The following is a 13,203-nucleotide window of genomic DNA, read 5'->3' as shown; positions in this document are numbered from 1 at the left end:
ATGCACGAAAAAGTCAATTTCGTTGCCCAATTATTACAGCCATAAATTATATTATTTAACCGCCCTTGTCCAGTAAACAGTTCATCAGAGAAGAGATGCTGCTACAAGATGGAGGGGAAGTTATTTTGATTAAAGTTTTTGAGGCACATGATTTTTATTTATTTATAGTTTATTTATATATTTGTGAAATAATGATATACCCTACATGGATAAATTATTTATAATAAACACTGCGGTATCAAATAAAAAATAATAAAATACTTTTTTTTTTTTTTATCAAGTATTGTCTTCAATATGATTTCATGGTGACTTTAATGCTTCGCTCGTGGCGGGCGGGTGACGTTCGTGGCTTCGCTCGGTGCGGGCGGGTGACGTCACTCCCTGCTCCGTCCCTCTCCAGTGCTGCTCGGGCTCGAGCGCGCAGTCTCGCCGCACGCGCCTTTCGGACGGCACGCGCTCTCTCCTTCTCCCCGCGCGCTCCGCGATGATCTGCTCGCACTTCTCCGATCACAGCCGACGCGCGTCACAAGCGCTGTGAGGAGCTCGTATAGGAGAACCATATACTTGTATGTGTGATAAACTCCGTGGCGCGCGGAAGAACTGACAGAAAAGACCAAAAAGAGAAACGTTCGTGCTCTGTTCAAATGCGCAGCGTCGTTTGGATTATCACTGGATGTGAGTAAACTCTTTTCAACTGAACTCCCACAACACCATGATGAGGAAGATGATGGTGAGCAGGTGAGACATTTAACGCGTTCTCAACTGATTTGGGGCTTTTTGCAACATTACAAATCACAACAGAAGTGTGTGTGTGTGTGTGTGTGTGTGTGTGTGTGTGTGTGTGTGTGAGACTAACGTTACATGTGCGTATAACAGTATATAATGATATAACAGTAAAGTGTTAATGACAGTGTGAGAGTATATATGAGGCATTTAAGAGGTTGATGTCACATAAGTAGTGAATGAGATGATTCTCTGTGCTCTTAAATACTATAAGACAGTACATGGCATTATATTAAGCATGTCTGTGAGAGATATATATATATATATATATATAGTAAAGCCTCCTGGTGCTGCTGGATTAAATGCTCATCATGTTTCTCATGTCAGATTACACAAATCACAAAGGTTTGAGCACTTTGACCAGAATACAGACTGAAGCGACTTTGGTTATTTGTCAGGTTTTTCTTCTTCATCATCATGTTGTTGCTGATGGTTGTAAGGCTTTTCATTTATAGTTTTAGAATGTTATTTTATATTCAGACTAAGCTCTGCTTTATCAGTCTTAATCATCTTTCATTTTCCCCCCATGTTATCTTTCTTTCTTTTTCTATTTTGGTTTTGCCTTAAAACATCCAAACTTTACATGAACTTTCTACCATAAATCGACAATGGAAGCAGCTAAAACCTCTGAACTCTGAGTGAGATAACGTTTGGCATGGTTATAATAAGCGCCTAACTGTCTGTCTCTCTGTGAGTTTTCTCACTGCGCTCGTGTGTGGCCGCTAGGGGCCCCTGAACTGAGGAAATGAATTGAGCGTTAATGTCATCAGGAGCGAGTGCTGCCCGTCTGTAAAAGGGTTAAAATGGGCCGATAAAGGGGTGAACCAGTGAAGTGATGAAAATGAGCCCAAAGTGCCCTGTGTATGTGTGTGTTCTGCAGTCGATCAGCACTTACAGTCCATTGGCTCCAGATATCTCTTGTGTGTGTGTGTGTGTGTGTGTGTGTGTTTCATGCACACATGCCCAAACAATCAGTGCTTGCCACTGCAGTCCGACATCCCACAATTAACGCTGTGGAAACGCCTTCGATTTCCAATCCCGCTGCAGCTACCAGGCAAAAAAACGTTTGCGACTGAAGACAAAATAATTTGCTGGTTGGAGCAGAGTTTGCGCTTGCGTGCACTGGGGTGAAGCTCCGGAGCAGATATGACGCCCGAGCACTGCATATTTGGCTGAAATGCGATACAGTCGAGCCCCCATCTCTCTCACACACGCACACACACACACACACACGCGCACACACACGTTAGACGGCTGGTGTGTGTGTGTGTGTGTGTGTCGCTTGTGGCATTGAAACGAGGAAACGTTTTCCATCGGAAATTATAAGTAACATCTCGAGTTGAAGACTAATTTCTTCCAGAGCACAGATATAGCAGATCGTGCTTGTTTTTTTTTTTTTCAGTCCGTCAGTCTCTTGTCCAGGTTATTTTTCCCACAGACTCTCCGTGACCTCTGCGGGAAGAATGAATTTGGCTGAGAAGGAAATTTTCCTCAGGTTCCTGATTGCTGCGAGTCCCTCGATGACATTCCAAACATGATGGAAAAACAGAAAGGCAATGAAAGAATGAAGTGGGGGGAAAGAGGAATGTTTTCAGAATCCATGACTAGATCTTCTGGAATGTCAAGGTTTCTGAAAAAAAAAAAAAAAAATCCACATGAGAGAGACTGAGAGAACGAAATCTATAAAAAAAAAAAAACAAGTCTACAATTATGGGGCGCCGACTTGTTTGAGAAAATGAACATAGTGCCAGAACTTCTGGGAATGATCGGGCCTGTAATCTGCCAAACGATCACAGCCAAAAACCGACCACTCACTTCCGACTTCAGATCCGCACGACCCTGAGAAAGATCCAATGTGATCGAATTAGAATTCAGCACTTTCTATGGGGTGTACAGTGAAGTATAATAATAATAATAATCATAACAGCAAGAAATGCTGTTTTTTCGTCATCAAATGCCCAGTGACAGGAGCCATTAAACCTTCAGCACACAACATATGAGACTTTTTATTTTCTTCAAAGGTTTGCATTTTTTGTGACCTTGTTACCAAAATGTAAAAAAAAAAATAAAAAAAAATATATATATATATATATATATATATATATATATATATATATATATATATATATATATATATATATATATATATATATATATATATATATATATTGTGGAAAATGCAGTAAACATGAAATAAAATCCAGAATGGGTGACAATGTTGCTAGACACAGGACTGCGGTTTATTTTAAATGAATCCATCACTCAGTACGGGTTAGTTCATTTGAGAGCAGATGTTGACTTAGTAAAGCAGGGGATACAGATGTGTTTAAAACTAGCTAGCCTACACTTCATGGTTATTTTGGCGAAGTTTATCAAGCAAATCTAATAATAACGGGATTCATTTAAATAAAAAACAATTAAAACGCTATTTTTATAATAATTTGATTTACGTATGAACAATATTAGAGGCAAACAAATATTTATTAAAGTAACTCATGAGTTAATTTTATTGTTTTCATATTGTATTCATAAATTGTGTTCATGAGAGTGAATAAAATAGTTTGACACAATGTCACAATCAGAATTATTTATCTCAGTTAGCTCATTCACGCAAGTTTAATGCAAGGTTTTTGTTCTGTGGGATGTGACAAACACAATTCAGTAAATGAGAGAAACACATGAACAGTTTTACACATTTCAGACTTTCAGTCATACAAACAGCTGTTTTCTTGTATTCCTTGTGTAGAATAAAAATGCAAGTATATGTGTGGAATTGTGTGTGAATTATCGCAACGGTTCCCTCACAAAGGCTTTAGCAATTCCAGTTCTCACCGTTTTGCACTTCTTTTCAGTGTCTGTCTGTATAAAAAAATGAGGCGTTTATTCCACATACGAATACCATGATTATAAGCGGACAGTTTATAATTGCTCATTCTCAGTGAAACTCCAGATAAAGGCATCAGGAGAGAAGGGTGTATGGACGGTTATTATGGCTCCTATAAATCCTGTTTATTGGGATGAGAGTCGATGTAAGAGACATGGTGTGACGTAGGAGAAAGCAGAGGACAATGAAGAACGAACCACTCTCACTACACTGGTTAAAGAGCACAACAACTGTGAACGCCCACTTTTACAGCACAGTCTATCGATAGATATCACAAAGCATTTCATCAAAAAAAGTCACAACATTTTAAAAAACAAATCAGAAACAAAAAGATTTTGAATTTATTTATTTATTTTAATAAACTATACAGTCCCATGAAGCATTGTGAATGATGTAATTAAAAAAAAAAAAATGGGGCCAGGGCTACATAATATTTACAAAAAAATAACTTGCATAGGATATTAAATATAAATTTGAAAAAGACTGAAAAATGTCATTTTTGGAGTGCACAGCCATTATTTTAATGCTCAATGATTTGGGGAAGAATCTAATTGGGATTTTTATGTAAAAAATTGGGATTGTGACTTTGACATGATAAACACTTAACATCTCATATCGCTTCGGCTTAGACATCCAGGCAGAAAAAAAGACCATAAAGAAATGTGGCACAGTATGAAACTATTGACTTATAGTCATTGACACTAATAGAAGTATTTTTGTGACTGTTCGACTGCTGTTTTATGAAGTGGGTGGAGGGTCCTGAGCTCATTTGTTGCAGTTTCAATTCCCATGGTAACAACGACTTATCTGATTGATGGGACTTTCTTGAGGATTATAGGTAGTGTAGTTCTTAAGCTGTATATGGTCCGTGAACAGTATCTGGGGAGGTTTAAATATTATTGTAAAAAATCCATTTCTCTGTGAAGAAAATAAGCAGCTTTTCATTTGTGACTCTTGCTCTCTATTTTGGTGTATCTTTGTTTTTCATTTACTGCTAAATATTCCTCTCTTATTCGTCCTGGTCAGGTCAGGATGGACAGACAGTCTTCCTCTATTGATCTGTCATCTATCTTACTGGTGTTGAATGGTTGGTTGGGTGAAGATGAGAGCATCATCGTCAGTGTTACATTTCAATGGCTATTATTAAAGAAACAACAATTTAAAAAAATATACATAATACTTTTATTCAGCAAGGACACATTAGGCCTAAATTGATCAAAAGTGACTGTAAAAGCATTTATAATGTTCCAAAAGATTTATATTTCAAATAAATGCTTTTCCTTTGAACATTATATTCATAAAATAAATCAAAAATCATTGCAATAAACAAAAACAACAACAACAGCAGCAAAAAACATTTCCAGCATTGATAGTAATAAGAAATGTTACTTGAACAGCAAATCAGTATATTAGAATTATTTCTGAGTCATGTGATGCTGAAGACTGGAGTAATGGTGGTGAATATTCAGCTTTGACATCAGAGGAATAAATTACATTTAAAAAAATATTCCAATAGAAAACAGTTATTTGAAATTGTAATAATATTTCACACTATTTCCAAGCCAATGTCATTTCTATTACATCTCTACGGTGGCCCAGTAGTGCACAACACAACGGAATTTAAAAGCAAACATAAGATCACAACACAACGAAATTAAGCCACAACACAACGGAAAATGGACAACACAACGAAATAAAGCTGCAATACAACGGATTGCTCCTGACCACTAGAGGGCTCTCGGAGCACGATAAAGTTAGTTTTCCTTGCCATTGTTCTATAGAGTCGGCAGTCAATATCAATACCACGATTAGTTTTAACAGTATGTAGCTAACCATTGTATCGACATAAAATATAGGCTACTTCAAAATCACCTACATGAATTATAGCTGCGTATTTAAATTCGAGAATGTTTTGATGCTCTACCACAGTGCATGATCCCTAAGGCAACGTCTGGCAATTCCACCAAGTGGTTAAAACGTATAATTTATTATAAAATAATTTGATAAATAAAAATGAAAACCATTTAGTGAATTGCAGAATTACAGGAAGGTATTGGCACAATTTCACCTGTAACGTTAGCCTAATAAGTCAGTCTTGTCACTAGGAACCTACCACAAGCTTTGGGACATGAAAAAACAAACAAACAAAAAAACCTTTAGGTAAATTAGAGTAGGCCTAATGTTTTTATAAAAAACAAATTGTGTACTGTGCATGGGGAGCTATTGGCACAATCTCACCTGTTGTAAGTCAGTCTGGTTAGTATGAACTACAATCTTTGAAACATGATAAAAAAAAACTTTTATTATATTACAGAAAGTTCCTAAAAAATAATTGTTTACTGTCTAGTGTTGTCAAAAATATCGATATTTCGATAAATATCGATACTGAAATATCTGAACGGTACCAATATTAATTTCCCGAAGTATCGATACTAGCCGCGCTTTCACTTTCACTTCTCTCCAAAGGCGCATTGACAAACACCACACATGACCGCACTCGTCTCATTCGCTCTGGTTAAATAGCAAAAGTGAAGTGAATGGGGCCGATCACATCTGACGCGTTTATTGCAATGAGAGGCGCCTATTTTCAATTGGTTTCCAGCGAGCGTTCTGCGCGCTGTTTATGCGCCTCGCGGCCTTTCCGTTTTAGTGATGAAAGCTAGTTGCTTGAACGCCCGGAGAGTGCGATGATGCAGGGTAAACTTCTGGTGCTCTCGCGGGTTACCAGGAGCTTAACGACTTCACGAACCGTAACTACCACAATGTTAACAGAAAGTAAATAAAGTTAATAAAAGGCTGATTTGATGTTTACTTGACTGACAGGACAGCTGTTTCAGTGGTTGCCTAGCAACATAAAAAACGCAGCGCACTGCTCGTTCTGTGTGATCTTAGACAAGTACATTTTAACTGTGGTCAAATGTAAATTAACTTGTGCTTATTTAACTTTATTCAAGAATTATTATTTAATTCTGCAATTTGCCTTCAATAGCAAATATCATCAATTTGATTACACAGATACTAATTAAACTAAACTGAGACAATGACATCTCTGAATTCAATAATGAAATGCCTTTAACTGAAAATTGAATGTTTAATCTTATTATTATACATTACTGACACTCTCCTCCAATTTGATACTGTTAAGTGATTTGACACAATCTGTATTGTTAAAAGCACTATATAAATTAAAGTTTCTTGACTTGACTTCATGTCGATCCAGTGAGCATTGTTTTCGCGTGTGATGCACACACGTTTGCGTTTAAATCTGTTCATCAAATAACGTTAATGTATTAACCAGCATTTATGCTTTTGAACAAGTGTACTACCTCAGGACATTTTTGTTCATGTAAAATATACCTCATTGTCATGTTCTAAACTTGTTATATTTAGCTTTAAATAAAAAAATACCCCCTTAATATTGTAGCAGTTTTTTTCTCCGTGGTATTGAAAATGGTATCGAATATCGATATTTTTCAAGGTATCGTATCGAAGTTAGAAATTCTAGTATCGTGACAACACTATTACTGTCAATACATGATGGGAGGTATTGGAAAAAAGTCAGCTGTAGTAAGCCAGTCTACTATCAATACAATCAAGATTGCGTGAGGCAATCTTGTAATCTTGTATAATATATATATATATATATATATATATATATATATATATATATATATATATATATATATATATATATATATATATATATATTATTTAGTTTATCAGTGTATTTATAAGGGTTAGGGTTATACTGCTGGACTTAAATGACTTGAGTTATATGTGGATGCATTATATATGAGTAGTTATTTAACTGAGATGCATGAAAAATACATGGGAATGAGATGGGAGACTATCCCAGTGAACAGCTTAGGTCGTACAGTTCTGAATACTGTAACACTGTTCATGAACTGGGAGAGACTGAGACGCTGGTTTAGATTTGGTGAGCTGTAAATTAGTGAAAGTGTCCAGAGGAAGCAGAACCTCAGAGCTGTCAAAGTCCACAAGAGCGGCCTCTGATATCAGAGGAAATACTGCAGAGCACACACAGCTGAAGTCAGAGCGTTTGACTGTGATTTATGTTTCTCATGGGAATCACGTCTCGCTGTGAAATGAGGAATGAGTTCCATTAGCAAACACTTGAACACCTTACACACCAACACCATGCCGACTCACACGCATGAACACTTGCACACAGATACATGCATGAACGCTAGACATGTGCATAAACCACACACAAATGCATGCATCAGATATGACCTCAAATATCCATGTAATATTCAAACACACACAGTTTGAGCATTTGCATGTTTCTGTCTCTCTTCATCATGAGCGATGGATGCTGAGCTGCTGTAAGAAGATTATCGTTTTGCAGAGAGAGACAGGCAGAAAAACACAGAAAAAAAGACAGCAGTTAGTAAAGGGTGAGTTTTATGGCGCTCATAAAGAAATGTGTAGTTTTACTGAGTGTGGACAGTCAATTGATCTCTCACGAAATCTTCACTGCAGACCTGTATGTGTATGTAGAGGTCATCTTAAAGGGATGGTTAACCCAAAAGATGATAATTTGTCATCATTTATCATCATTATAAAGGAAGTCTAAGTCTATTTCTTTTCACTCATGTCATTCCAAACTTGAATGACTTTATTTCTTCCATGCAACACAAAAGAAGTTATCCTGCTAAATGTTTTTTCTTTTTTCTTCTTCATGCATTGAAAGTCAATGGGGTCATTGAGAACATTCTTTAATTCCCAACATTTTTCAACAGATTTTCTTTTGTGAAAAAAGTCATACAGGTTCACTGTAACATATCGTCAGTAAATTACAGAATTATTGATGCAAGCTTCAAATATTGAATGCAATCAAATATGAGACACATTCTGATGTAGCCTAATGCAGCTCTAAAAAGACAATAGTGTCATTATTCAGCTCAATTCAGTCCAATAACTATAAAGTTTATCAATATGAAATTATTTGTACTCATAAAAATATTTTAACCAATTTCAACTTTTATAAGTTATAAATGATTATGAAGATTAGATCAAAATTGTTGAAATGACTTGTACAGCCAATTTGATTAAAAGAAATGGATAAATAAAATAAGGCAGCAACTAAACTGAAGTTAAATTCAGTGGGATTTATTTTGCAATGTTTGGAATGATATGAAGATGAGTAAATGATGACAGAGAGAACATTTTTGGGTGAACTATGCCTTTAATGCATCATAAACATTCATAATGCCTTGTAATACACATACATTGCAACACATGATATCACACATGCATGTAATTATTAAAAGGTGTAGCCTATGTGATTGTGAATATTCTATGACTTGCGATGTTTCTGCTGGCAACATAGAATGAATTAAAAAAGAATGTCACTTTATCACTTTACTTTATTTGGACATTAAGTTTGCAAAGGTCATGTCAAAGACTAGTTTCACAATCAGATTCAGAACTAGTCTGCACACAATATATATTATATAAGTGTGGACATTTTGTCCGGTAGGCTTAGGTTAAGGGTTCGGGTACTCAGTTGTGGTGGGTAAGGTCAGGGTAAGGAGCTAGAGATTGCATTGTGTCAGTGTCCTCACAAAGAAAGGTGTGTGTTTGTTTGTGTGTGTGTGTGTGTGTGTGTGTGTGTGTGTGTTTGGTCCTGGTTGTGGGGACAAAATGTCCCATCAAGGATGGCAATACCAGAAATCTATCTTGTGGGGAAATTTTTTTGGTCCGCATGAGGAAAACAGCTTATACTGTAAATCATACAGAATTATGTTTTGTGGTCATATGTGTTTTAAAACAAATCTTATGTATAATCATGTGTAACATGATAGTTTAACGGTGATTGGAGTCTCTCGAGGGATTGTAAAACACACACACACACACACACACACACACACACACACACACACACACACACACACACACACACACACACTTTTTTCTTGTAATCTCTACAGCAGTTTATTTGATGGATTATTGTGGGATTATGGAGGGAATGAGGATACAGGAACTGTAATCCAGACGAAACGTCAAAGCATCAAACTCTGGCGAGTGGAGAAGACAGAAAGAGATTGTGCATTGTGTGTGTGTGTGTGTGTGTGTGTGTGTGTGTGTGCGCGCGAGGTGACATACCTTCATTAGTTTGTGTCTCATCTGTGACATATTTAGGGTGTACGATTTTTATATCGGTAACTATATATATTGGCTAATATACAGTAAGTGATTATTTACGACACTGTGAATTGTGAACTTATCCTTTGAGTTAATGGACTACAATCCCATTAAGCACTGCAAATTATGTAAAAAAAAAAAAAAAAAAAACATTCTTGCAAATCCGATTCAGTTGACAAGAAACCTGTAAAAATCATCAGACATGAGAGGGCTGATGTTAGTTAATCAGTTCTTGTGCACATTTTTGTCTTGTATGAAACTCGCACGATTAATACCAGTGGCATTTTGTGTTTTGTGGTTCTGTAAGTGTCTTTGACCTCAGATGATTCAGTATGCTCAGAGCTGGATGAGCTTGTCTGTGTTTCATTAGCAGTGTGTTGAGTGATCATAACTGCATGGAATCAGAGCCACTGAACATTCATATTCAGACAGGGATGAGAGTGAAATATCTGGGCTGTATTCAGCAGCCGGAACGCGTCCCAGCAGAGTCATTCTCCCAACAGATGGAATAGCCTGCGGGAATATTCCAGAAATCTCCAACATTCCAGAAAGCGTCATTTAGAGCTCGATTCATCACGACACACACGCACTGACTTCACTTCATTCACCTGCTCACAGTGTTTATAGGGCAGTTTAGTGATCGGATCGAGAGAGATGACAGACTTTATATCATCGTGAATTTAGCTTAAAATGTATATGAATAAGGGGAAGTGAATATTTTTAGACGCTTCTTCTGGTAAATGTTCAGTGCCGTCTCTCTCAGTATGAGCTGAAATCCCTGGTTAAAAAAAGAATTACATTTTAGCAATCTTTTAAAAAGAGTGCTTAAAACAGAAATAATATAGCCTAGGCTACTTTAAAATAATATACTTGCGTGTGATCCTTAATTGCATGTTGATTGTAATTTAAAATATAAGATAATATTGAGAACCGTGATTATTTTGGTCACTGTAATCATAATATAAAATTTTCATACTGTTTAATTTCTAATCTTACTTCTCAGAAAGTCTCTTTCTCGACAATCTGGACTGACACACTGAAACCAGCACTATAGCAACACAACAGCAGAGTGCCATATGACACACACACACACACACACACACACATGCAGACACACACACACTCTTGTGGTGAGTACCAAGAAAGCATTTCCCACAATCCTCTAAAGCATTATATCCCGGACTACCTTGGGAGTTTCCCTTGTTCATCTCTAAGCGTTCAGTCTAATAAAAACAAAAGGAAATCCTGTGATCTCAGTCAATTCTCCCATTTACTTGAGTCTCCTGATGTTTCTCCTCTAGAGTTCCAGATGAGACCTAAACAGTAGGCCCTATCTCAAATTGTGCTCGCATGTCCTCGAAAAATCTGAAATTTCAGTATGAGCTCAAGTAATTCTCATCACATCCACATTAAGTGATATGGTGACCTGCCTTGACCTTTGACTAGGTGAAATGTGAGAGAAACAAGCAGTTTTTTGGAGATGTAGATGCAGGGCGAGAAACTCTGTTGAGTTCCTGTCAGTCTTTCACTCTCTGGGCTCGAGTCCACAGAACCGCAGGACTCTTTTCTGCAGTGGACGTGAGCTCACGACCCAGACCGCATCACAACCGGATCAATGCGAAAATGAATGAGCAAACGGACAAGGGATGTGCTTGAGATTATTAATGTCCTTGGCATCGTCACATGCTGTGAAATTTTTTGTGTGTGTGTGTTTTCATGGCTACTCAATATTTCCCTCATTCTGCACATCACTGTTGCCAGCGGAAATCAGGGTGGAAAAGACCCTGGCATCTGATTGGCTGCTGGGCCATGTGCCAGTGATCACATGATCTCGGACTGTCATTCATGCAAATTCAGCTGGAACCTTCAACAGACTTCATCAACACTTTTTTTGTAGATCGTTTCAGCCTTTTTGTAAATTTGTTTTATGAAGTTCGATTTTGAAAATCTCACTGACACTGATGAAGCGCTTTTACTAACTTTACTATTTATATAATACAAATACAATAATATTGTGAAATATTATTACAATTTAAAATAACTGTTTTCTATATGAATATTGTACAATTGTAAAAAGTAATTTATTCCTGTGATTTCTGAGAGATTTATGTTACTTGTAAACAGTTTAATGCATCCTTGCTGAATACAAATATTAATTTATTAAAAAGCACACACACACAAAAAAAAAACCTTTTTGAACAGTTTTGTACATATACTTGTTGCGTTTATTTGTAGGAACTCATACAGGTCTCTTATCAGGGACCAAAACTCAACTCAGTTTTTTCTTTCTCTTTGCTTTCACACAGTCTTTTACCATGGATCTGTTTTCGGTCAGTTCAATCTTTTCACTGTTAAAGGCCTTTGGTGTCGTCTGATGAGGTTTCTTGTCCTGCTTATTTTTGAAAACACTTGAAACAAATACAGCGAACCAAATAATTCAGTTCAACATGTCCTACAGGTCGCCCGCTGTGGATACGCAAAATTAGCTGCCTCCGGGCAAAAGCTTGTGTGTGTGTGTATGTGTGTGTGTGTATTAAGCCATTGTAAATGTTTCAGATGTTTTTGTGACACTGATACTTGAACTCAAGCCACAAATAGACACACACACCCACACACACGCTGAAATGCACAAGGTCACTTTCTAAATCATCATATTATAAAGGAAAATGTGTGTGTTTGTGTTTAACTTTTGAAGCATATCTCCAGAAGTATGACAAAACATATGTTTAGAACATAGTTTGATAAATAAAACTATAGCCTATTGTTGTATTTTTTTTGATTATCTTTAGGGTGGCAGTATTTTGACGTCCTCTCAGACATAATGGCACTCTGAAGAGGGGCATGTCTATAATAAGACAACATGTCAATTACTGTGCAAGAACCAATCAGAGAGCAGCCAGGCAATCAGCTAACTCATGACATCAGAATCTAACATTTTTACATGACAGTCAGTCAGCCATTCAAACATCACAAACAGTTCTAGACACCTGTGTGTGTGTGTGTGTGTGTGTGTGTGTGTGTGTGTGTGTGTGTGTGTGTTTGTGTTTACTGAATGCTTGAACTGAATCCGTTCACTGATCTATTATAGATTAAGTAGAGTTCAGTTTGAATTACATTTTTCCACTTTCCATATGTTTTCCTTTTCTTTCTGTGAGGTGTCAAAGTTTAATTTTGAAATTATTTTATCAGTCCATAGCTTGGTTGTGATGGTTTAGTCATGGCCAAAGGCAGACAACAGTAGGGAAAATGTTTGAAAACAGTGATTATTTGTGCCGTTCTGTGACTCTGTTGACACATAAGTGACACACTTGTGAAGAGTCAATAAGTCAATAATGATGCTGTCTGATATTAGTTTTATAGACTTAAAA

The 13,203-nt window shown here is 36.8% G+C and overlaps 1 protein-coding gene across 7 annotated transcripts in view; it reads left to right on the top strand.

Annotated features, from left to right (window-relative positions):
• Positions 1 to 321: 321 nt before the first annotated feature.
• Positions 322 to 13,203, top strand: part of LOC308680156 (receptor-type tyrosine-protein phosphatase delta) — a 190,196-nt gene continuing 177,314 nt past the window's right edge. For all 7 annotated transcript variants that reach the window (XM_081348112.1, XM_081348113.1, XM_081348109.1 and 4 more), the window contains exon 1: positions 322 to 738. The gene's annotated coding sequence lies outside the window, so the exon portion shown is untranslated. The remainder of the gene's footprint in view (positions 739 to 13,203) is intronic.

Source organism: Scardinius erythrophthalmus (genome assembly GCF_964197995.2).
Source record: "Scardinius erythrophthalmus genome assembly, chromosome: 2".
NCBI classification, from domain to species: domain Eukaryota; kingdom Metazoa; phylum Chordata; class Actinopteri; order Cypriniformes; family Leuciscidae; genus Scardinius; species Scardinius erythrophthalmus.
Note: the sequence above shows the minus strand (reverse complement) of the source record. Positions and strands in the feature narration are given on the sequence as shown.